Consider the following 23506-nt stretch of genomic DNA (forward strand, 5'->3'; position numbering starts at 1 on the left):
AAAATTTTTTTAATGTATTGGAACCTCAGAAATAGAAGAGGCCTAGAGGGAGATTCTGGGCAGGGCCGGGGACTAGCGCTCAAAGTCATCCAACTCACCAAATGTAGCTGCTACCCTCCTGGATGCCAGAGGTGGCCAGGGTGACAGTCACCAGCCGGAAGGCGCTAATACCGGCCAACCTCTCCACCCACGGCTGACTCACCTCTTCCTCCCATTTTCCTTCCCCTCCTTCAGCCAACATCGTGGTTCTGGAATTAAGAGCCCCTGCTCTGATCAGTTCATCCTCCAGACTATTTGCTCTTCCTAACCACCACCTCTCAACAAAAAGAATTCCTGGAGAGGGAAGGCATCAGGAAAATTTGCGAATAATCCACTTAGCTATGATTGCATGGATAAGGTCACTGCAGAGTACAGAAGCCTTGAGTCTCTCCACCCCCGCATGGCCATAGATGGTGCAAACCTGAGCAAATGTTTTCATCTCACTGCAACTCTTTTGCCTCATCTGTAAAATGGAGATAGACACTAGCAGCTGCTCTAGCAGGGCTGTTGTGAAGACTCAAGGACACAAGGCATGTGCTCGGGAAATGTTAACTATTATGATTATTGCCTTCAAGAGAACATAAAATCCGGGGGCAGGAGAGAAACTGGGGGCAAAGCTACAGAGTATCCGAACCTGTTGCTGGCAGCAGAAAGTAGGAGACCAAGTCTCCATCTGCCAGTCCCTAGTTCTGTAACGGCCTATCTCTCTGAGCCTCAGTTTCCCCATCTGTTCGATGAAGAGGTGGGGATATCTGGGCTGGTAGTGTCTCTGGTTCGAGAAATTAGTGTTGGAATGAGATAGGGCCCAGGACAAGACCAGACCAGCTACAGTCCTTGACCAAAGGTGGGATGTCCCTGGATGGGGCTTTGTCTCTCTGGCAGGCTCTCCTGGAAATGTCAGGCTCAGAGGAGTAAACTACGCCGAAATGACCCCACAGACCCATCGCGATCAGAGGGCAGAAGGCGGAATGCCTGAGGGAGGAGCAGGGGATGGGGGGCTGGCACCCTACCTTCTCACCTGCCATCTTGGAACCAGGCACCTGCTCCTTCCATTAGCTCCACCCTCAGCAGGATTTAATGAATCTGAGAAAAATTATGAAGTCCCATAAAGCCACAAGTATCATAAAAAGTATAATAAAATTGAGAAAAGCTATTAAGTTATAAATACAACCAATGCATGCAACATCACTCAGTCGGGGAGGAAGTCGCTATAAAATAAAGTCATTCCACAAGTGACTAAATCTCTTAATTCACAAGGCACACGCGTCCCCTTACGGCGCCCAGCTCGGTTGTCTCCGCCAGGAGTTTTGTGTCACGGGAACTTTCCGTGGCAGAGAACGGTGGGCGGGAAGACAAAGCCAAAACCGAGAGCAGATGACAGAAAAATAGAGCGGGAGCGAAGATCTAGGTAGGAGGCAAGACCTAGGGAAGTAGGAAGCCCCTCGGAGTCCGCACTGTGCGGTGGGATCATCTCGATCCCAAATCCACCACTATTTACTCTGCCCAGCAACCAAGGTGAAAGAAGGGAGGGAAATTTTTAGCTAGTGCTTTGATTTGTGGGCTCCCGGACCCCTTGATTCCGGCCGGAAGCCCACCCACCCTCTTAGCCCGAGACTAGCGGCAGCACCCCCCCCCCACACCCTCCTCCCCTGGCGCCCAGTCCCCCGGGCGCATCTCCCTGGGGCGTCCCCCCTACCGAGAGCCACCCCCGCGCTATGAATATTCATAGCTGTAATTAGAGAGCGCGCCCGGCGCCCTTGATGGTTATTGTGCGTCCAATGAAAACAAACACGCTAATGAGCAGCTTTAATGCGGGGCTGGCGGCGCGGGTGGGGAGGACCCCAGCGCGCCCCTCGCGAGGCCCGGAGTGGGAACTGGGAGCACGGAGTGGGAACTGGGAGCACGACCAGGGCGCTGGGGACGGAAAGGAGCGACCCCCGAGAAGGGTGTGAGACGGGTCTAGGAGAGGGGGAGCAAAGGCGAGAGGGGGGCTCCCCAAGGAACCCCGTCCCCGGAAGGCGGGCCGCTGTGTGCTTGCACACTGCGGAGACACCTTTGGGGAGGGAGTCCTGACCTCGAGCAGCGGCTCTTGAAACCCCGGGAGTTAGGGCTACACAGGCCCGGCCCCAGGATGGGACGCCGAAGCGGCCGGTGCGCCCCTGAGCTCCGGCCTCGCTGGACCCGTGGATTCCAAAAGACTGCATTTTTAAAGGTTTTTGCGGATTGCCCAGGGCCTATGTAGAGACACAGAGGGGCTTCCCAGGGGGTCTCCATGGTAAAAAACCTGCCCGCCAATGCAAGAGCCTCAAGAGACGTGGGTTCGATCCCTGGGTGGGGAAGATCCCCTGAAGAAGGAAATGGCTCCCCACTCCGGAATTCTTGCCTGGAGATTCTCATGGACAGAGGAGCCTGGCGGGCTACAGTCCACGAGGTAGCTAAGAGTCGGACACTGACTGAAGCGACTTAGCATGCAGAGAGCCTAAGGCAGCCCCGGCCTTGTCCTCCTGGGAAGGGTGAGGAATGCCTGGAGCGCTCGGGCCCAGGACCCGGGTACCGGAGGCGGGCTGCTGAGGCGGTGGGGAGGAGGTGGGCATGGGCTCCAGGGAAGGAAGGCAGTCCCAGTGAAGAGCCGGATATAGAAACAAGAGGGGCCTAAAGTCCACCAGCTGACCTCCCAGGTGCCCTTTTCAGTAAAAAGGGACAGGGTAGAGGACAGGCCACCCTATTAGCTGGGCATAATGACAGTAACACATTAACAGAAGTGACCAGGCGCCTTCTTACCCAGGCACATACATTAGGAACCCCCTAGGAGGGACTTCCCTGGTGGTCCAGTGGTTAAGACTCAGCTTCCACTGCAAGGGGCACGAGTTCAGTCCCCGGGCAGGGAACTAAGTTCCCACAAGCCGTGTGACGTGCTCAAAAAATAGAAAATGAAAACATTTTTAAAAGAAGGTAGAGACTGGAAACAGGGGACTTGATATGGGAAGATGGACAGCAAAGGAACGGTCTAGAAGAGAGATGGGGGAAGAAGCCTAGACCTGTGGTCCTCAAGTTTAGCCTAATCAGATTCGGATAAGGATTTCTTACAGTTACGCACACAGAATTTTTTGGATCAAATTTCCATAGTATTACTGTGGGGAAATGAACAGGATGGCACCAGTCAGGCTCTCTCTCCCCACGCTCTCACGCCCTCTCACCCCATGTTCTGTAACCAATGACTTTGCACAGTTAGTAAACAACTGAGCTCACTTGTAGCACTGCGCATGCGCGTCAGGAGGTAGCCGCTTGGCCAGAGGCTACTTTGTGCGGTTCCCCAAAGGTGTGAGCTTCCCCATGGAAGCCCTGGCTGCTGGGGCGCTGGAGCTAGACTGGAGCAACATCATGGTTATGTTATATGAGGTTATGGCATGGCTGTGTTATGGTTATGTTGTATGAGGTTATGGCAGGGCTATGTTATGGCTGTGGCTCCGCGCCTTGCCTACCCTGGGTTCAGAAATAGTGTGAACAGCAAGACAAATGGCGGCATGAACAGGATCAGCAGTATAATTATTATGATAGCCAAAAAGCAAAAACGACACAAATGGCTATCAAGTGATGAATGGATGAACAAAATGTGGCATACACATACAATGGAATACTATTCGGCAATAAAAAGGACTAAGTTGCTTTTATATTGCTACCATATGTATGAAACTTGAAGACATCATGCGAAGTGAAAAAAGCCAGTCACAGGGGTCCACATGTTATATGAATCTATTATATATCATTCTGGAAATGTCCAGAGTAGGCAATCTACTGGAGTCAGAAAGTAGATTAGTACTTGCCTAGGGTTGGGGGATAAGAGAATTTGGAAGTGACAACAGCATTTCTTTCTGGAGTAATGAAAATGTTCTCAAATCAATGTTGTACATCTCTGCATATGTTACAAGCTATTGAACTGTACACTTCTTTTTTTCTTTACTGTACCTGACAGCATGTGGGATCTTAGTTCCCTAACCAGGGATCCAACCCTAGCCTCCAGCATTGGAAAGGTGGAGTCGTAACCACTGGACCATCAGGGAAGTCCTGAACTGTAGGATAAATGGGTAAACTGTATATTTCAACAGAGCTGTTAACAAAACTTTATGCTAAGTAAAAGAAGCTAGACTCAGAAGATCGTCCAAAATAAGCAAATCTATACAGACAGAAAGTAGATTAGTAGTTGCCCAGGGCTTGAGGGAGGGAGAGGATGAACTGTAAACAGACGTCAGGGATCTTATTGGGGTGATAGAAATGTTCTATAACTGGGTTGTGGCGATGGTTGCACAACTCGATAAATTTCCTAAAAAATCATTGAATAGCATGCTTTAAAAGGGTGAATTTTATGGTATGTGAATTATACCTCAATAAAGTTGTTTTTTAAAAAACGTGGATTGCTGAAGCCTTCTCACAGTTTCTGATTTAGTAGGTTTGGGATGGTTGGAGAATCAACCCTATTATCTGGTGACAGCTAAGGCGGTTCCACCCCAGTGGGAGGAGGTCCCACCCCTGTGGGAGGACCGCTGGCCTACCGAGGTGAAAGGCCAAAGCCAGGCAGGGGAGGAGCCTGTTAAAACAACAACAACAACACAAACAAGCACACCACCCTGGGCGCACCTGTCACCCGGCCCACACCCGCGCCTCCAGTGTAACCCCAGCGGATAATGGGCGGCAGGGAGCCGACCGCCCCCAGCGTCTGGCAGACAGGCCTCCGCGGCAGACAGCGGCAGGACTCATTTCAAGGCAGCCTCTTCACCATCAACAGAAATTGGCAGCGTAAATAGGAACCGCTGTTTATTTGCCACTTACCTCTGTCTTGTTCCGCTTAAATACTGAGGGGAAACCGGAGCCATTAGGGTCAGAAGAAAATTACAAGCACGCAGCGTCGCTGTGGGTGGGTGAAAATGATATTAGAGATTGGGGGGGGGGGTAATAAATAGAAGAAGGAAGGAGGGAGGGTGGGGAGAGGAGGGAAAACTGCCTTGCACCAACAGAGCATGAAATAAAATAAAATTAAATAAAGATCTGTTTGGTGGGTGGGGAATCTTCATCCTGGGAAATATGGGTGGAGTTTTCGGGGGAGAAGAGAGTTGTTGTTTTTTGGGGTTTTTTTGTAAAGCCAGACTGAGGAGATGAAATTCTGATTTCTGTTGTCTGGCCTGATGAGCAAAGTTGAGCGTGATTCTTTTTTCTCTGGGTCACCAGGAAACAGGCCCAGGGAGGGGACAAAAGCCAAAAGCAACCATCGCCCCCACCTTGGGATGGGGTAAGGTAATCTCCCCCACCTCTGGGGTCTCGGCTCCCCTCCCAGGGGCTTCGCACCCAGAGGCCGGCCCCTGCTCCCCCAGCGGCCCCCACCCCCTGGCGGCATTAATTGGAGGCCCGAGCAGTACGACATTTATTACCTCCCCTCCTGCTCCACACTAAATCTTGTGGCAATGCTTCTAAAAGTCAATAAAACGAGAAGGAAGATGCGATAAAATTAAGGTGGAAAGTGCGATGGGGAGAGGAAATGGGAATCTTCTTTTTAATTTAGCTTTAATTTTAATTTTTTGTCACCTCTCCAAACAGCCTGCGTGCTGCTGCAGTGGAGGGGTGGGGGGCTGGGGGAGAGGCTGGCCTGGCTTTTTAAGGCCAAGAAGAAGCTGTGCTGTAGGCTGGGTCTTGGGGGTGGGGGGGACGAGGAGGGGACTACCTGTCGTGGGAGCTGCAGCTGGGAGCAGGCAGGACTTGGGGGTAGGAGGCTGCCTGCCAAAACCTTACCCAGGATGCAATCCTTTGTTTGTGCTCCCAGAGCAGCCTGTCCAGACTTAAGGGCTTCCAGCAGCTGATTCTGTGCACCCTGAGAGTAGGACCTGGGTCTGGATGATTTTAATCATCCCTTTACCTGGTACCTGACACATAACCCCTGGTGGCTCAGACCATAAAGAGTCTGCCTGCATAGCTGGAGACCCGGATTCGATCCCTGGGTCGGGAAGATCCCCTGGAGGAGGGCATGGCAACTCACTCCAGTATTCTTGCCTGGAGAATCCCATGGACAGAGGAGCCTGGCGGGCTACAGTCCATAGGGTTGCAGAGAGTCGGACACGACTGAGCAATTAACACTATTACTACTTACCTGGTACCTGACACGTATATGATAACGATGGTATCAGCATCATTGCTCCAGCATTGTCCTAAACACAATTCACACTTATACAATTTCATTTTATTCTTCCCATCAATGCTATGAGATAGGTACCATTACAAAACCCCATCTTACAGATAGGGAGATTGAGGACAGAGAGGTGAAGCCCCTTGACCATGGTCACAGAGCTTGTGGGTGGCAGGAGTGTTATTCAGGAAACAGATGTGGATTATTCTTACATATCAAGTGGATAAGGACATCCCTCGTGGTCCAGTGGCTAAGACTCCACGCTCCCAATTCGGGGGGCCTGGGCTTCGATCCCTGGTCGCGGAACTAGTTCCTGCATGCCCCAGCTAAAAGACCCAGCATGCTGCAATGAAGACCCAGGGCAGCCAAATAAATTGTTAATTTTTTTTTTTAAGTGGGTGAATGAAGGCCTTCAGTGTTTTTTTAAAAAAAAAAAAAAAATGCACCTGCCAATTGCAGGAGACACTGGTTCGATCCCTGCTCCAGGAAGATCCCACATGCTGCGGAGCAAATAAGCCCATGTGTCACAACTACTGAGCCCGTGCTTTGCAACAAAAGAAGCCACTGCAATGAGAAGTCTGCATACCACAACTCGAGAAAGCGCGCGTGCAGCAACAAAGACCCGGCACAACCAAAAGTAAATAAATTTGTTTTTTTAATGGATGAACTAATGAGTGAATGAAACTTTCAGAATGCTGACAAATTGCCAGTGGTCCTGGAGTCCCCCCACACTGAGCCCATGAACACTAGGACTGCAGAGCAAGGCAGAGGCAGAGGCAGCTGACCTCAGAACTCGGTGGAGCAGAGGCTTCTCCGTGTTGGTGGGAAAGGCCTTGAGCTCAAGTCAACTTTCACTGTCGCATGATTTCTGTCCCATTTTTAGGAAGGATGGAATCACACTTGGTCTCTCATCTCTCTCAAACCAGAAGATGTTCTCACAGAGGTTCAACCGGGAGACAGGCTCTGCGGCTCCGGCTGTAACCTCTTCCCGAGAACAGGAGCCCCGAGGCAGCAGCACAATTGAGCCTTCTGTCCCCTGGCACCAGCCAGGTGTCCGGAAGGGTCACAGCAGAGAAAAGTCAGGCCCAAGGAGAGGACGGGCTTCCCTTGGGTCACACAGGTGGTCCCCTCTCCATAATTGGAGGTTTGCTCTGTCTTTTGTTATTTGATGAGAGTCCCAGGGTCAGTATTCTTCCACATCCTAAGTTTTCTTGTGTCTCAGGCCATGGTAACAGCCCTCCAGGAGATGGGTAGGAGGTAGGGGCTGTTTCCTCTACATACAGATGGGGAAACTGAGGCTTATAAGGGCTCAAATTGTCTCCAGGACCATGTACTAACCCTGGCATCAATGCCCAGTGAAGGATTCTGACTGTTGTCTATCCTCAACTGAGTATGAAAAAAAATTATGTTTTCAGAAGATGTTTCCCTCTATCAAGCTCAGGTTCTGAAGCAGCCCTGTCTCCTCCTTGCCCCACTTCCCCGTCCACTGGGCGCACTGACCTCGCCTGCCCCACCCCAGTATCGCCCTTCTGCATTTCTGAAAACTGGAGGAGGCCAGAAAGCATGGACTTCTTGCCCCAAATATTGTTTCCCTTATCAAAAAAACATACTCTCAAAGATTACTTGACAGCAGGGAGAAGCACACGAGAAGTGTTTGTAAGTTAAAAAGAAATCAAGCTACCAAATGTCGTGCAGAGGATAATCCTATTATATTTCATTTTAAGTATAGTTTATGGCTATATTTGTGTCCCCGGGTAGCTCAGCTGGAAAAGAATCCGCCTGCAATGCAGGAGGCGCCAGTTTGATTCCTGGGTCAGGAAGTTCCCCTAGAGAAGGGACAGGCTACCCACTCCAGTCTTCTTGAGCTTCCCTTGTGGCTCAGTGGTAAAGAATCCTCCTGCAATGTGGGAGACATGGGTTCGATCCCTGGGTTGGGCAGATCACCTGGAATATCAACCCTCTCCAGTATTCTTGCCTGGAGAATCTGGCAGGCTCCAGTCCATGGAGTAGCAAAGAGTCAGACACAACTGAGCGACTAATCGCAGAAGGCTAGAAGGATATACACCAAAACATTCATAGTGCTTTTGTTTCCTTCCTTAATATTTCTGTATTTTCCAAACGTTCTGTTGAGAACATGTGTTCAGTGAATTTTTAAATTTGCCTTATTAGGTTACATTTTTTAAAATATTGATGCCCTTTAGCTTGCTGGCTTCGTGGTCTCATAAGCATCAGTCAAGAACAGATCACATACGTGTGTGTGTGTGTGTGTGTGTGTGTTGGGGGTCCCAACTCCCCCACCTTCTCCCAGTGACTGCTGTTCATCATAACCAGGACAATTAACCATCCCTTATTATTCACACGTCATGATTACTAATCACCCTTATTAATATCCATGCTTTGTAAAACCATGAGGCAGCTTGGCTGGGATGCTTAGAACTCCACAGGAGTCCAATCCTGACCCCAGGCATGCCCCTTCCTACCTTGTGCCTTCACCTCCTCCTGAACTGGGACTATCTGCCCCTTCCTCATCCCTCTGCAGTGACCACTGCCCTCTGCTTCCCTTCTTTGCCAGCTCATGAGAGCCTCACACCCCAAGAGGACCACCTAAATTCCCAAACCCATTTGCCACCTGAACCACTGACCTTCCTCCCCCTGGAGCTGAAATAAGGGTCTCTTCCTATAGTTGATCCCTTTTCCCATTCCACCCACTTTTTTCATAAAATGTATGCTCTACCCCTAAACAGACGTGTTAGGGCTAAAGCCTAAACTTTATGGTTCTATCACTTACCCACTCTCAGCCTCTAAATCTTGCTACCTGTTTGGGAAAATGCATTAGCAATTTCTCATTAAGCTGGCTATTGATAACCTTGGCCATTTGGCTAACATTAAGTCCCATGGACAATGTTTGAAGTAGATTTATTCTCTGGGCCATTTCAGCTCTTGGTTTTTGATGTGGTGGTGGCTATGTAGTAGTGAAGTGGTCCCAGACCAGCAGCATACAAGGAATTTGCCCTGCTGGTAAATTACTGGTAATTTACCAATATACCAGTCCCCAAAGAGGTGGCGTAACCTCTTCTGGGTGGAGGTGAATTTAAATCCACAGGAGATGGTTGAGTGACTTCCCTGGTGGTCTAGTGGCTAAGACTCCAAGCTCCCAATGCAGGGGGCATGGGTTCGACCTCCGGTCAGGGAACTAGATCCCACTTGCTGGAACGAAAGATCTCGCATGTTACAACTAAAGATCCCACATGCCATAGTGAGGATCGAAGATCCTGAGTACCACAACTGAGACTAGGTACTGTCAAAATTTGAGGAAGGAGAAAAAGAAAAAAAAAAAAGGTGGTTGGAGCTTCCTCTGCATTGATCACGCTCTAAGTCAAGATACCGAGGACTGACTACCACCGAAACCCCGACTTTGTGACTGAGCTGTGGAACCCTACCTGAACCTCTCATGAACATGCTGGGGATGAAGAGGATAGTGGGAGCAATCTGAGCAAAATACTCACAGCAGCTGCATTTATTAGAGTAAGAAATTAGACACCTCTCACATACCCAACAACGAGGGAGGGACCAAAAGAGGCGGCATCCATCAAAGTGATGGAATACCATGTGGCCGTGAAAATGACCACGTTTCAGACTCTGCCACCCTGAGAACATCTGTGTGCCTGGACGTTAGCTGAAAGCAGGAAATCCAGAGGGCACACAGCCCCCGGGAAGAGTGCCCTGCACCAGCGCAGAGGAGAACTGGGTTCCAACCCAGCCTCATTGCTTAACGCTGTTCATGAGCCTCGATTGTTCCATTGGTAAAAGGTAATCAACGACCCTGTTTGTGGTGTTGTGGGAGGGTTAAATCAGACTCCAAAGCTCCAAACTTTGGGGGTAACAAAAAACACCCCCCGAAGGCAGTAAAAATCTAGAAAGAACTGACCAAACTGTGAACATTTAGAAATGAAGGTTCTTGGAATTCCCTGGCAGTCCAGTGGTTAGGACTGCATGCTCTTACTGCTGGGGGCGGGGAGGGCCCAGGTTCAGTACCTGGCCCCTGGTGGGGGAACAAAGATCCCACAAGCTATAGTGCAGCCCAAAAAAAAAAATTCTTTAGATCCTTTTTGGACTAAGTCCATTTAAGAAAAAACACAGGGATTAAAAAAAGAACGAAAGAAAAAAGACAAGACATGGTTTGAGAGGATGGGCTCCAGAGCTTTGAAGCTTCCCCATGGAGGACAGGAGACCCAGGAGGGATTGGCTGGGCTCTGGAAGAAAGAGGGAGAGGGACTTCCCAGGCGGGCCAGTGGTTGAGAGTCCACCTGCCGAGGCAGGAGACACAGGTTCGTTCCCTAGTTCGGGAAGATTCCACACGCTGAGCCCGTGGGCCACCACTCCCGAGCCCATGCTCTGAAACAAGAGAAGCCTGGGCACAGCAATGGGGAGCAGCCACACCTAGAGAAATCCCACACGCAGCGATGAAGACCCAACACAGCCAAAAAAAATAAATAAATAAATGAAATTTTAAAAAGGAAGGAAAGAAAGGAGGGGGAAAGAAGTGTGGGCTCTCCACCTACCCCGCTCCTGGGGCCCTGAGAGAGGACCAAAGCCACACTCCGTGGCTGGGCATGAGAAATCTGTCCATCTAAAGTGAGAAGGAACAAAAATCATTCCCACCCGGCTCAGCCCTCGGGAAGCACCAAGGAGCCTAAAGAGTCACACGGGAGATGAGAGGGAGTGAAAGGCAGCGGGAGGGGAGGGGGGAGAGCTGGAGGCAGGAGGCAGGAGGGCCCAAGGGTCTCCTCAAGTAGCTTGCGTCCTGCCCCGTCAGGGACGTCAGGGACGGGCTCTGCCCGCTGGCTCCAGGAAGGAGAAATAAAGAAGCACCTCTGCTAGTTGGGGCTTCCCTTGTGGCTCAGCTGATAAAGAATCTGCCTGCCATGGGGGAGACCTGGGTTGGATCCCCGGGTTGGGAAGGTCCCCTGGGGAAGGCAAAGGCTAGCCACTCCAGTATTCTGGCCTGGAGAATTCCATGGACAAGTCCATGGGGTTGCAAAGGGTCAGACACGACTGAGTGACTTTCACTTCACCCTGCCAGCTGGCCACCGCCGCCTCCTTCCCTGGGTATCCATTTGAAGAATGAAGAGGCTAGTAAGCCCCGTTTAATGTAAATCACTCCACCTGTGTATTTCTGGCAGAGAACAGGGTCCTCCCCAATGTGTATCTGCCCAGGGGACTTAAGAAAGACATGGGACCCTAGACACCCCCAAGGCTAGACTGTCCCTCTTTATTACCATAGTACACCCTGGGGACCACCTGCCCCCTTGTCTGAACCTCCCCGCACACCACCTTCTTTCTTCAAGGAGTGGGAACAGGGTCAGAGACACAAAGTGAAGTTAAAGGAGGGGAGGATGAAGAAGGGAAAGCGATGCTCTTTCAGGGGAGGTAGTGGAGAAATGTTTTCCTCCACTGTTGTATTTTAAGGGGAAAGGGAAAAACAGACATGGGTCACCTTGAGGGAGCAGATTCCTCAAATGTAGGAACTGACAGCATTTTAGTAAGGATCCAAGTGATTCAGCCTCCTCCTCTCTTCCCAGTGCACTCTAGTTTTTTATTTGTTTTTTCAGTTCTTTATGTTTGGCTGCGCTGGGTCTTCATTACTGTGTGGGCTTCCTCTAGTTGTGGCAATCGGAGACTGCTCTCTTGCACTGAGGCATGTGGGATCTTCCCGGACCAGGGATCGAACCCGTGTCCACTGTATTGGCAGGCAGATTCTTGACTACCAGACCACCAGGGAAGTCTCACATCTAATAAGCCAGGAACTGGGTCAAGGCCCTTTCAGCCTCATCTCACTTGCCCTCTGCTCTAGGAAAGCAGCCTGTTTGCACTTTGGTGCATGTGTCCCTCGCGTTTCCACCTCTAGGCTCTGCTCCTGCTAATTCCTTCCACCAGGCACTCCTTCCCTTCCCCACCAGTCAGAGTCTCATAGCACCCCCTCCTTCACAAGGCCAGGCCGTCTCTCAACTAGATATGCGCATTTTTGTCCCTGCTGTCTGGGAAAGGAATGACACTCTGGGATTTTCTGCTCACACCCTGATCCCCCAGCTGAATGGCATCTTGCTCATTCCCTGTGTTGCCTTTCACCTAATCAATCAATCAACAAGCTAAGAAAAGTAGTTGGGGTGGGGGACGGGAGGCCACAAAATTGCGCAAATCCCAGGTAACTGATCCCATCAACTAAGTTTGGATTCATAGTCCGAGGCACATCACACATGTCAACCCTGAAAGTAGCATCTCCACCCTACAGAGTAGATCCTATTGCCATCCCATCCTGCCCAGGATCTGCCCCCCACCCCCAGATGGTAAAGGATCGGAACCCCAGGCTGGCTAACCCCAAGACCCACGTTCTTCCTATTCCGTCACACTGCCTCTTACAGGTCTTTTCTGGGGGGAGAGGGAGCTGCCCCCAATTCAAATTCTCCCAGAAGGGAGATGATTTCTTTTTGCTTCTTCAGTCTCGTCCAAGCTGAACTCTGACCAGCTCCACCACTCAGCCAGCTGTTGGGCAGGTGGGGTGGGTGGGGGCTGAGGAGTCCCGGGCACTAACAACATTAATGGAAGTGACCAGGCACCTTCTTATAGGCACAAGGAGCTAGGAGGCACGGACATCAAAAGCCTCTGCAAAGGACTTTCCTGGTGGTCCGGTGGTTTAGATTCCATGCTTCCAATGCAGGGGCACAGGTTCGATCCCTGATCAGGGAGCTGAGATCCCTCATGTTGCATGGCCAAAAAAATCTTCTAGGATAGAGCCCCACTGTATTACTTATTCCTGGGTCAGTCTGCAATTTAGCAGCAGGAATTAGCCTGGGGGGAGAGGCTGCTGGGGGAGGAGGCTCATGCAGAAAGAGATGTTCACAGAGGGGAGGAAGGACCCCCTGACCTCGGCAGGCATCCCCGCCAACCCCTCATCCTGGGCTGGGATGGGGAGAGGGGTTGATCCCAACTCAGTATCTGAGATTTCTCTCTTGACTTCCTGTGTATGCTCAGTTGCTCAGTCATGTCTGATTCTCTGTGACCCCCATGGAGTGGGACCCCCCAGGCTCCTCTGTCCATGGGATTCTCCAGGCAAGAATACTGGAGTGGGTTTCCATTTCCTACTCCAGAGGATCTTCCCAACCCAGGGATTGAACCCGCGTTTCTTGTATCTCTTGTGTTAGAGGGTGGATTCTTTACCACTGCGCCACCTGGAAAGCCCTTGACTTCCTAGGCCTTTGGAGAAATGCTACAATTCTCCCCTGGGCCCTTATCTTCACATCTCAGCCTGCGTTCCAGTCCCAGCCCCAAAGCTCCGGAACAGACATGCTGACATGAATTGCCAGGCACCGCATAGCCATCTGACGGCTTACCTGAACTCAGGTAGCCTGCAGGATAGATGTAGCACAATGTTGGCATCTCTGTTACACACACACACACAATTTAAACTGATCCTTCCCTGTGCATTATCTTACTTGGTTTAAACCTCAGAACAGGGTCCTGGGAGGTAGGCAGGGCAGATGTCTTGAACCCATTTCTTAGATGAGGAACCTGAGATTCAATGAAGGTAATCAACTGAATCAAGGTCACACTGTCCAGAGCTAGTGACCACGTTACTGACATCCCCCCAGCCATTCTCTGCCCGGATCAGCACTGAACACTTTCCACTCATCTGACACTCATTCAGCCCCATGGAGGGAGACGTTATTATCATCCCCATCTCACCATTTCACAGACGATGAAACACGCACTTAGAGTTGTTAGGCGATTTGGCAAAGCCACTTGGAGCCAAGCCTCACACCGCCTGGCTCCATGGACCCTCCCCAGGGTGGGCCCCCTGAGTCCCCAGCACCTGTGACAGTGTGTGACCCACCAAGGGGCTCACTGAACGTCTGAAGCACGTTTGTCCACCGAGCTGTCCCCCACTTGCTTGATCTTGCTTCTCCTTCAGGACCGTCCCTGTCCTTCTGTCTCCTGACTCCTTACACGGCTCCAGCCAGACATTTGACATATCTCCCCCAGGAGTTCAGGGTCACGGAACCCCCCAGCCCCCCTAAGGAGGCTGGAAAGACAATCTGCCACCTCCCTCCCCACACCTACCAGCTTTCAGGGGTTTGTGGTTTGATGCAGTGACACCCCTTGCCTCAGTTTCCCCACCTGTACCAGAGCTGTAGGCAAGCAGGCTGCTGGAAAAGAGGCCTTCTACCTCCTTCCACCCCAGAGGGTGCTGGGATCCTCTTTCTCTCTCAAGCCCCACAGAACCCCAGACATGCAGTGAGTGACCGGCAAGGGGAGAGATCAGGACCAGTATGAGGACTGGTCAGGCCCACCTCCAGAGTGTGCATTCCTAAACAGGGAAGATGCTAAACCTAAGGGCAGGGGTCTCTCAGGGAAGATCCCCCACAGGCTGAGGTTAGAAGGTCCCTTTGGAACACTGCCAACTCTAGCTGCCCCAACCCCAAGCGTTAATCTACCAACACCACTGAGAGTTCACTGGGCCTGCAGGCAAAGAAAGGGTGAAGATGCCACTCCTGCCAACCCCCAGCCAAGAGAGATGCTTCACTCGGGCACGCTGAGTTCTCTGGGCACACTCTTGTTTAAGCTTGCCAGCACTGTGAGGATTATGTCCACATCACAAAGAGTGAAGCAGAGGTCTCAGTGGCCTGCCCCTCATCACATGGCTGGGGCGGGGGGGCAGGGGGGTTGGTTGCTCAGTCATGTCTGACTCTTTGCAACCCCATGAACTGTAGCACCCAGGCTCCTCTGTCCATGGGACTTCCCAGGCCAGAATACTGGAGTGGGTAGCCATCTCCTTCTCCAGGGGATCTTCCCAACCCAGGGACAGAACCTGGGTATCCCACACTGCAGGCGGATTCTTTACCATCTGAGCCACCAGGGGGGCCCCAGTCACAGGGCTGGGACATATCTCTAGCTAAACTAGAGACAAAGGCAAGGCTTTTGGGGCCTGTGCCTGCATCTTGTTCTGAGAACAAAGCTGTTCCCTCACCAACATCTCCCAAGCCTTCCTTTTTTAAAGATTTGTATTTACTTATTTTTGGCTGCGCTGGGTCTTCATTGCTTTGTGCAGGCTTTCTCTAGCGGCCTTGAGCAGGGACTACACTCTAGTTGCAGTTCACAGGCTTTCATTATGGTGGCTTCTCTTGTTGCAGAGAACAGGCTCTAGAGTGTGGGCTCAGTAGTTGGGGCACATGGGCCTCTTTGTCCTACGGCAAGTAGAATCTTCTGGACCAGGGATCAAACCCATGTCCCCTGCATCGGCAGGCAGGTTCTTAACCACTGGACCACCAGGGACGTCCCCCAAGGCTTCCTTTGATAGAGGCTGGATGCCTTACACATTCCTCCTCCCCACCAGCCTCTTACCTGTCCTGGAATCCAAGAGCAGATGAGGTAGGCCCTGGGTTTAGAACCCTGGGCTTTAGGGGTCAATAACAGGACTGGAGGAGACTCCTGAGAGTCCCTTGGACTGCAAGGAGATCAAACCAGTCAATCCTAAAGGAAATCAACCCTGAATAGTCATTGGAAGGACTGAGGCTGAAACTCCAATACTTTGGCCACCTGATGCGAAGAGCTGACTCATTGGAAAAGACTCTGATGCTGGGCAAGGTTGAAGGCAGGAGGAGAAGGGGGCGGCCGAGGATGAGATGGCTGGATGGCATCACCGACTCAGTGGACGTGAGTTTGAGCAAACTCCAGGAGACAGTGAAGGACAGGAAACCCTGGTGTGCTGCCGTCCATGCGGTCGCAGAGAGTCAGACACAACTGAGCAACTGAACAACAGGTCACCTGGCTCAAGAACCCCAGCCGACATTCACCCCCATGCAGCACGTGTCTCTCTGCGCTTCCCACTGCCACCCTTCCAGTCCCCACTGCCTGCAGCCCCGAGGATGACCAGGAGACCACAGTGGGAGGAACAGCACTCCTGACGCCCAGCCTGGCTGTGACCTCTGCAGTGCCTGTCACCTAGCCCCCGCCGGCCTTCAGGTCCAGCGAGACCCACTTCCCCTCCAAGTCACCCTGCCGTGCCCTCCGGCTAGGCCCCGCCAGGCGCGCCGAGGATTCACCGATGTCAGAGCGCCACCTACTGTGTGGTGGGCGCCCCGCACCCTGCCCAGGGCTCGCCAGGTTCACTTCTCCTCCAGGGCAGGTCAAACACCAGGAAGAGTCTCTACCCTGGCTGGGACTCGGTTCCAAAGAGCCCCAAATCCTACCTGCTGACGTTCTGCGCTGTGAAAGTATTCCTCCAGTCCCAGAGAGACCCTGGAACCTGGTGAGGGCGGTCCCCTCACAGTTCAAAAGCTTTGACCCATCACGGGACTAGCGCTGCCCGCAAAGCCCTGGCTTCATACTGCCTGTCAGACTTAAAGTGAGCTTTCCAGTAGTTTAATCAAATTGCATGATTTTGTGTCCATTGGTGAAAAGCAAATTTCCCAAATTAGCCACAATTTTGGTAAACCCTCTTTGTGTGCGCTCAGTCGTGTCCTCTTGGTGACCCCATGGACTGAAGCCCACCAGGCTCCTCTGTCCATAGAATTTTCCAGGCAAGAACAGTGGAGTGACTTGATGTTGCACAAGAGCCTCAAACAATGAACAGTGTGTGGAGCCTGTGCTCCATCCCACCCCCACCTCCAAACACAGTCCAGTGAGCACAGCGCATGGGCAGGGAGGTCAGGCAAATGTCCAGGTTTGAAGCCTTGCTCCATACCAGCTGTGTGACCTTGAAAAATTCACTTAACAAAGCTCTGGGGGTGACCTAATCTGGAAGGAAATCCAAAAAAGAGGGGATATATGTGTACACATGGCTGATTCACTTTGCCGCAGCAGAAACTAATACAACATTGTAAGGCAACTATACTCAAGTAAAAAAAAGAAAAATTTAAAGAAAGAAAAACTCACCTAGGCTTTCTGAGCCTCACTTTTCCCACCAGTAAGATGGGGTGGTAATGAGCATCGTATGAGATAACAAACGTGGCCTTCAGCAGTGCCAGCTACTTACCTGAGTCTCCATAACAGCCAGATTCGTCTTCCTCGTCTCCCGCAGGGACTCCACAGCACCTCAAGCCGGGTCTCTGCCGTTTTCTTGGTCTCAGAGCACATGTCACAGGCATGTTGCCTCTGTTTCCTGTGGACGTGTCCATCTACCCACCCCGGCGCCACACCAACGGTGAGTGTGTATTAACCAGCCGCTGGACTGAATGTTCTCGGGCCAAATGGCCACACCTGTGGGCAGAGCCCATTCTTCAGTTCAGAGGTGAAACCAATCCAGCTTTCTAGTCCTGTCCAAACAAACACGCCCTGTCCCAGAGCCTCAGGCTTCTCCCCTTCTGAAGTGGTGTTGAAGCTCCTGACTTGCACAGTGTGTTAGGACATAAAGAAGACGTATTTGAAGGCCCTGGTATAACACCCAGCAAGTAGAATAACAGGTAGAATGTATTATGCTGATTCCTGGGAGGCCCAGTTGGTTTTCAAAGCAATGTCAAAGGAGGGATTTCTCGGGTGATCCAGTGGTTGAGAATCTGCTTTCCAACGCAGGGGATGCACTTTTGATCCCCGGTCGGGGAACTAAGAGCCCACATACCACAGGGCAACGGAGACTTCGAGCCAAACTACTGAACCCATGCACTCTAGAGCCTGCTTGCCGCAATGCAAGGTCCCATGTGCTGCAACTGACACAGCCAAAAATAAAATAAATAAATGAATTTTTTTTTAAAGCTACATCAAAGGGAAACAGGAAGAGGTGTGTCATCTCAATTGTGCACCAGAGACATCAGGGCAAGGAAGCCCAGGGCAAGCCAGACCTGCGTGAGAAATGCTTGAAACAGGCAAAAATGAAAGCCCAGTCAGGGTCTCAGTCAACAGCTGATCTACAGAGAAGACATCCCACAGGCCAGGAGCAACTGGGTGGGGGAGGCCTCTCTTTCCCCGAAGCTGGGGATGGGGAATGGGCCAGTGCAGTGGGGGAGGAGGGGGTGAACAGCCTCTTTATTAACACAATTATTTTATTTGCCAAAAGGTAATCATCGTAAGTGAGGTCAGCAGCTGGCCCGAGTTGCCATGGCAACAGAACCCAATCACTTTCAGCAGCAGCAAGGGCTGGAGGCTCCTGAGGAGCAAGCCCCCCAGGCCTCTCTTCTCTCCCCCAGAGAAGGGCTGAACTACACCTGTGGATGTCTGCTTTCCCCCTCCCAGCCCCAAGTGACAGACCAAGAGTCCTTGGGAAAACATCCCAGCCCAGGTTCACAGGGGGTCCATCTTACGGGGGAGGGACCTTGGCATCCATCATCCCTTTTCACCCCATAATAACCCTGCCACGAAGTGACTGAGCATCGCCTGACCATTTCACTGACCACTGTGGCTCAGGGGGGTTAGTGACCTGTCCACAGACACACAGAACTTGGAGGTTTCGGGGCCGGAGCCTGAAGCACCGCTCACAGTTGCCCCAGAGCCAGGGGCTGTGAGATTGACAGGGAGGGACCGGACTGGGGTCTTGAATCACCACAAAACTGGTGTGCAGGAAAAGTTGCTAACGTAAAATCAGAGAGGCCTGGGTTTGAGTCCCAATCCCCGCCTCGCAGGCCACATTACCCACAGCAAAAATTACCTGAGCCTCCATTTACCCAAGGCAACCTGCATCTGTGACTTGTCAGACTCTGCAAATTCAAGCAATGACCAAGACATGTTTCTCCATCTGTAAAATAGGCCAATAAAGGCCTGTCCTGGGGACCCAGGCAAACTTGCCCCAGTGGACACAAATGTAAGACTAGTTCCGTTGTTCTGGTTGTTTAGTCATTAAGTCAGGTTAGCGACTCTGCAACCCCGTGGATGGTGGCCCACCAGGCTCCTGTCCATGGGGTTCTCCAGGCAAGAATACAGGAGTTGCCATTTCCTTCTCCAGGGGATCCTCCCAACCCAGGGATCAAATCCGAGTCTCCTGCTTAGCAGGCAGATTCTTTACCACTGAGCTGCCGATTGACACCTAGTTTATTTTCATCCAAATCTCAAAGAGTGTTAACTCTGCAGACAAGAGTTAACACCAACTGCGAGTGGTGCTTCAGGCTCCGGCCCGAAACCTCCAAGTTCTGTGTGTCTCCGGACAGGTCACTAACCCCTCTGAGCCACAGTGGCCTGTGAAATGGTCAGGCAATGCACCCTGACCCCAAATCCTCCAGCTCTGAAGTCCAGGAGACACCACAGCAGAGGCAGGTCCAAGGCTAGGTACGGCCAAGCTGTTGGGGGTCCCCTTGGCTTGTGCCCATAAAGCGAAGAGGAACTAAAGAGCCTCTTGATGAAGGTAAAAGGAGAGGGTGAAAAAGCTGGCTTAAAACTCAACATTCAAAAAACGAAGATCATGGCATCTGGTCCCATCAGTTCACGGCAAATAGATGGGGAAACAATGGAAATAGTGACAGATTTTATTTTCTCGGGCTCCAAGATCACTGCAGCTGCTGAGTGCAGCCATGAAATTAAAAGACGCTCAGTCCTTGGAAGAAAAGCTATAACAAACCTAGACAGTGTATTAAAAAGCAGAGACATCACTTTGCCAACAAAGGTCTGTGTAGTCAAAGCCATGTTTTTTCCAGTAGTTACGTACAGATGTGAGAGTTGGACCATAAAGAAGGCTGAGCACTGAAGAACTGATGCTTTTGAACTGTGGTGTTAGAGAAGACTCTTGAGAGTCCCTTGAACTGCAAGGAGATCAAACCAGTCAATCCTAAAGGAAATCAGTCTGAATATTCATTGGAAGGACTGACGCTGAAGCTGAAGCTCCAATACTTTGGCCACCTGACGCAAAGAGCCAACTCATCGGAAAAGATTCTGCTGCTGGGAAAGATTGAGGGCAGAAAGAGAAGGGGACGAGATGGTTGGATGACATCACCAACTCAATGACGTGAGTTTGAGTGAGCTCTGGGAGATGCTGAAGGACAGGGAAGCCTGGCGTGCTGCAGTCCATGGGGTCGCAAAGAGTCGGACGCAACTGAGCAACTGAACAACCACCACATGGCATCTCCTGTGCCCTGGTAGAGAAGAGTGACACGGCACAAGAAAGTGAAAGTGTCAGACACTCGTCGTGTCCAGACTCTCTGACACCCCATGGACTACAGGCTGCCAGGCTCCTCCGACCCTGGAATTTTAAAGGCAAAAATACTGGGGAGGGCGGGTAGCCATTCCCTTCTCCAGTGGATCTTCCCGACCTAGGGATCACATCCAGGTCTCCTGCATTACAGACAGATTCTCTACTGTCTGAACCACCAAGGGACAACTGCAACCAGGAGGAATTCAGATGGGGTGGCAGAGGGGCTGACAGGTTCTCAGGGAGCATCTGGGCAGGCTTTGTGGGGAGAGGGGCAGTGAGACTTGAGCTGCTCTCCTAGAAGGTGGACGTGGGGATGAGAGCAGGAGGGAAGACATTTCCAGCAGTGGAAACTACCCCCAATGAAAGCCTTCATAGTGTCAGGTGCAGCAGGGATTTGGCGGGAAGAGGGTTTGAGTAGGGATTGAGGGCAGAGTGAAGGAACTTCAAGGGACCCAGGAGGATGTAGGAGCCAGATTGGGGCAGATTGTGGATAGCTTTTACCTTGAGGCTAAGAAGTCTGCACTTTATCTTGGAGGCAACAAGAGCCATTGAAGTTTTCTGAGCTGGGACGGGAAAGAGCTGATTTGCACTTTAGGATTACCCTTTGGAGAGGGAGTGAAGGCAAAAAGGCTATCGGAGGACTTCCCTGGGGATCCCGTGGTTAAGAATCCACCTGCCAATGCAGGGGACATAGGCTTGATCCTGGTCCAGGAAGATTCCACATGCCGTGGAGCAGCTAAGCCCATGCTCCACAACAAAAGAAGCCACCGCAATGAGCCGCTGCTTGTCCCAACTAGAGAAAGCCCAGTGCAGCCATAAATAAACAATTTTTATGGGAGCCACCTCCCTCCATCAACAAAAGCAACAGCTCATGGCCTGACTGGAGACCTTTTGTTGTTGTTCAGTCGCTAAGCTGGATCCAATTCTTTGCAACCTCATAAACTGTGGCACCCCAGGCTCCCCTGTCCTTTACCATCTCCTGGAGTTTGCTCAGATTCACGCCCATTGAGTCAGTGGTGCTCTCTGACCATCTCATCCTCGGCTGCATTCTTCTCCTTTTGCCTTCAGTCTTCCCCAGCATCAGGGTCTTTTCCAATGAGTTAGCTCTTTGCATCAGGTGGCCAAAGTATTGGAGCTTCAGCATCAGTCCTTCCAATGACTATTCAGGGTTGATTTCCTTTAGGATTGACTGGTTTGATCTCTTTGCAATCCAAAGGACTCTCAAGAGTCTTCTCCAGCACCACAACTCGAAGGGATCAATTCTTATAAAGAGACCTTACAAGCCCTTTTTTAACCACTGCACACAGGCCTCAAGCTGTGTGGGTTCCCAGCCTGAAGACAGGCGCTGGGGACAGTGAAACTCCAGGCGCTGGAGTTCCCACACTGGCCTCCTCAGACAGGGCCCCAACATTGCCTGGGGAGGTGTGTAAGACCGCCGAAAGGTGAAGGGGCAGGGGATCAGAAGGGGGCCGGGAGGGAGCCCCTTTCCTGAGGGTCTGCTCAGCCCTCACCCTTTACACCAGGTCCTGGTGACCATGGGGGTAAGTGCCCTGAAACAATTATCTCTGTTCCAAAGCAGGACACCAAGGCCTGAGGTGGTTAGGAACAGCCCAGGAACCCCAGGGCCAGGATACAAGCCCAGGTGGGTCTGACCTCAAAGCTCCTCAGACCACAAGCAGGAAGAGAAACTGAGATGTCAAGGAAGCAAACCTCTCTGCCCCCGGGGAGGAGGACCACTCTGGCCCAGACACCAAGGGGAGGCGTCCTGGAGGCCCCGTCCCCCCGCCCCTGCCGTCTCTCCACCAGCCCCATCAGGGTCCCAGCCTCCCAGGACACATGCGCACACACACTCATGCTTCGAGTTCTTAATGCATCAAAGACGTTCACAGAGCACATCACAGTTCACCCAACTTCCCAGTTTAGATTCACCAACCTCATCTGAGAATGCCAACCGGAGTCCCCGGCCTGTGCCAGGTGACGTGAAGTAAAGGCAGGAGAAGCAGAGGATGGGGTCCACGCCCCACCAGCCCTGAGGGACCACCCCGGGGTCGGGGGGACATGGCAGACAGAAGTTCTGAGGGAGGGGTGGGCCCCTGGATGGGGACAAAGACAGCAGGTTAGAGGGGGCTATCTGAGCCAGAGACAGAGGCAGGGCGAGAGGCGGAGAGGAAGCAGATGGTTCTGGTTCACAGCTGAACCTGCAGTGAGGCCCAGGGTGCTGGCCACACACCAGCCCAGTAATAGCACCAGTTCAGGCCTGAACTTGAATCAATGCATCTAAGGCTTGGCCGCAATCAGCCACAAGGAAGATTAGCAAAGACCAGGGAGGGAAAGAAGGGGGGGTGCCTGGCCAAGGAATGATGTGCGTGGAATCTATCTTGGGGGGGAAAGGGGCTTCAGCACCCCTTCCCACAAGATATAGAGCGGGAAGTGGAGGTAGGAGGCAGACTGAGTTATGTCAGCTTGGAGGGCACACATCTGACCCACTGAGGCTGAGTCAGACCCTAAAACTCTGCCTCCAATACGTCTTTCCCTCAACCTTAACAAGCTCAAGTGAGACACCGAGAAGAACTTACCAACCCCAGTGAGACCCCAGAATGCCTGAGCAGCTCAAACTGTTCACGCCATCCTTGGCAGGGGAGGGCAGTCTCAGCAGGGCATCTCTGGTGCCCCCATGGTCCCCTTCAGGCCAGGTTTTACCCGGGATGACCGAATGGGCTACATTCCCGCCCCACAAATGCCCTGGAGACAGAGTGGAAAGTAGGAGGCTACAAATGGAATCAGCTGCCCAGCATAACATATTAGCATCTAGGCGAGATTAATCAAGCCCAGAAACCTCGAGCAGACCCCTAATTAGTTGCTGCTGATAACTATATTTGTCATGCTCTCCAATTATTCCACTGTAAATTTCAGAGTTTAATTGCACCTTGTTCTTCATTGAAGTGTCACTGTTTGCACATGCTCCCCTAATTCTTTAGCAAATTTGACAAAATTCAGCATTAAATATAGATTATCTTTAGATTTCCATAATTAACACAACCAAACTGTCTCAGGCCTAAATATTTCTCCCAGCACCATAAATCTGGCCTGTCCCCGGAACCCAGAGAGCTGCTCCCAGCTCCCCCGGCAGAGGCCGCAGTGAGAACACGCATGCACATCCTTGTGCTTCATGGAGGGCACGCATC

At 51.7% G+C, this 23506-nt stretch overlaps 1 long non-coding RNA gene across 1 annotated transcript; it reads right to left on the minus strand.

The window, feature by feature from the left end:
• Nucleotides 1-1057: 1057 nt before the first annotated feature.
• On the minus strand, nt 1058-23048 carry LOC122450042. The gene is made up of 5 exons (XR_006272056.1): nt 22913-23048; nt 20124-20126; nt 17244-17467; nt 4867-4945; nt 1058-1122 (listed from the first exon to the last, which is right to left on the minus strand). It is a non-coding gene; the product is annotated as an uncharacterized LOC122450042 (long non-coding RNA).
• Between the last annotated feature and the right edge of the window lie 458 nt (nt 23049-23506).

The sequence above is a fragment of the Cervus canadensis genome, chromosome 1 (genome assembly GCF_019320065.1).
Source record: "Cervus canadensis isolate Bull #8, Minnesota chromosome 1, ASM1932006v1, whole genome shotgun sequence".
NCBI lineage: Eukaryota > Metazoa > Chordata > Mammalia > Artiodactyla > Cervidae > Cervus > Cervus canadensis.